This window comes from Mus caroli, chromosome 12 (assembly GCF_900094665.2).
Source record: "Mus caroli chromosome 12, CAROLI_EIJ_v1.1, whole genome shotgun sequence".
Taxonomy (NCBI): domain Eukaryota; kingdom Metazoa; phylum Chordata; class Mammalia; order Rodentia; family Muridae; genus Mus; species Mus caroli.
The window spans coordinates 86,946,393-86,949,133 of record NC_034581.1 but is presented as its reverse complement, the minus strand read 5'-3'; the positions used below and the strand labels follow the sequence as shown (position 1 = coordinate 86,949,133).

General features: G+C 50.4%; 1 pseudogene; it reads left to right on the top strand.

The window, feature by feature from the left end:
- Positions 1 to 412: 412 nt before the first annotated feature.
- Positions 413 to 1,237, top strand: LOC110306570 (annotated as a pseudogene).
- The last annotated feature ends 1,504 nt before the right edge of the window (positions 1,238 to 2,741 follow it).

Sequence of the window (2,741 nt, the reverse complement as noted above, 5' to 3'; positions counted from 1 at the left end):
TAGTCAGGAAACCCAGTAAGAGCGGGAGTTGAAACTAAGCTATCCAGCCTTACGGCCTGCTTCCGCGGCTCCCTTCCTCTGGTGAGGTTCTACCTCCTAAAGGTTCCACACCCTACCCTAACAGTATCAGCATCTAGGAGCCAAGTTCAAACACATGAGCCTATTGGAGATACTTCGCATTCACCAGAAGACCTGCAAGGTCCATCACATCTTCCTATACCTCCACTGTATGACGGAAACCCCTCGCTAACACCCCAGGAGGCTCGCCTGCAACTCCTTGCCCCTGGGATTAACTAGCACCCGTTCTTTCCTGTCCAATATCTCACTTAAAGAATTAATCTGGAGAAAGAACTCTTGGGAAGATGGTGCCCTTAGCCTGGACACAAGTTGACTAGAGGAAACTTTGACTCCAATGCCCTCTTGGCCTCCTGAGCTCCACTTTCAATGTTTGACCCCCCAAAGCCTGCACGCACAGAGGGCGAGCCAGGGCCAGGAGCTGGTGGGTCCGGGAGCCCTGGACAGGGTCCCCAGGGCCACCCCCCCCCCTCCTCTCTCAGGGCCAGTGGTCCTGAGGCTTCTCTTTCCCCTGGATCTAGTTTAATATTATGGCAGATCAAAGGAGTGGACCCCAGTGGCTGCTGACCCTCTACAATCCCACAGGAACTGCACTTTGCTTCCTAGGTACACACCTTCCAAATGTATGGTATCCTTCAAAGCAGAAGGCTATGCTAAGCCTCGGCCTTGCATTGATACTGTGCTGCCCCCCACCCCCCACCCTGTCCTCAGCCACTAAGATCTTCAGAACCAATTCTACAATTTGGGGAAGAGGCTAAGGGACAAGTGGTTGGACGAAACAACATCACCTTTGTTCTTAGAGTCCCAGAGTACCCCCTGGAGCTTCGGGGACACCCAACCCGGGGCCTTCTGTGTGGACAAGACCAACCTGAGCCAGACATCTTCAGGAGCATGCACCCCTCCCCCAGCAGCGGCCACCAGCTCCTTCCTGCTCATCTTGCTGACAGGCATCGCATCGTCTCTGTGACCTTCCTGCTCCGGCCACTGCAGACGAACTTGGCAGCCAGCTGACTCAAGTCCTACATGTGTCCCTGGGCCAAAGTTGGTAGCCGCCTACACCTTAGGCCTCCTCACCACGGTGCTCCTCCAGACTGAGCTGGCAGCTGAACCCACCCCATGCACTCTCTCCTGCGTAAGCCGGGACCTAAGGCAGCCACTGTGATGGTCGTACCTGGCCCCTTCTCCCTTCTTCCTGCCCATTCATTTGCTGCCTTCCTCCCCAAAACAAACACCCATGGATTTATATTCAATTTCCAAGTTGAATAAAATAAATTTTTAAAAATTAAAAGCCGGGCAGTGGTGGCGCACGCCTTTAATCCCAGCACTCTGGAGGCAGAGGCAGGCGGATTTCTGAGTTCGAGGCCAGCCTGGTCTACAGAGTGAGTTCCAGGACAGCCAGGGCTACACAGAGAAACCCTGTCTCGAAAAACCAAAAAATAAATAAATAAATTAATTAATTAAATTAAATTAAAATTTAAAAAAAAGAATTAATAAGGAAGATGGGTGGTGGTGACGTTCACCCTTCATCTCCACATTCAGGAGGCAGAGGCAGGAGGATCTCTGAGATCCAAGACAGCCTCGCCTATAGAGTGCTACAATCCAGCCAGGGCTACACAAAGAAACCTTGTCTCAAAAAAAAAAAAAAATTAATCCGTGTCATGGAGTTTTATCGCTGTGAGAAAACATCATGACAAAAAGCAAATGGGGAGGAAAGGGTTTACTCGGCTTTCACCTCCAGACCATAGCCCATCCTTGAAGGAAGTCAGGGCAGGGAGCAGGGGGATGGAACCTGGAAGCAGGAGCTGATGCAGAAGCCATGAAGGGGTGCTGTTTACTGGCTTATTTCACATGGCCTGCTCGGTCTGTCTTCCAGAACCCAGAACCACCAACCCAGAGATGGCACCACCCACAATCAGCTGAGCCATTGATCACTAATTGAAAAAATGTCTTACAGCTGGATCTCATGGAGGCATTTCCTCATCTGAGGCTCCTTCCTCTCTGATGATTCTAGCTTGTGTCAAGTTGACATAAAACCAGCCATTCTGGAAGCCACAGTGATAAAGATATCTCTCTCTCTTTCTCTTTCTTTCTCTCTCTCTCTCTCTCTCTCTCTCTCTCTCTCTCTCTCTCTCTCTCTCTCCCCTCCCCCAACTCCCTCTCCCTCCCTCCCTCCCTCCCTCCCTCCCTTCTCCCTCCCCTCTCATCTGTCTCTTTCTGTGCTCACCATCCTCACCATTGTCTCCAAAAATGGCCTTCCACTCCAGTGCTCCCGTGAATGGCTTGTGCCACTTGTTAACTCATTGATCCTTACCGTACTAGTGTAGGAACAGGAAAGAAACAATCCCTTCACTTCCTGGGCTCTCACTCAACTATAAACTGGACAACCAGTTTGAGCTAGTTTGGGTTGGTTTTCACCAGATCCTAATGCTGACATACACAGATAAACAGTGTGTCCTGGCTACTTTGACAAGTACCACACAGTTCCAAGAGCAAAGAGGTTAAGGTCACTGCATAGCACTCTTTGTTTGTAAAATGTCTTTCTGTGAGTGCTTCACCAAAGAGAGAAGCCTGGGAGGTCCGTGACTGAAAGGAGGGGCATAGAGAGAGAGGAAAGCCACGGGAAAGATCAAATAATAGGGAAAGGCAGAAGGGAAGTTGTGAAGAAA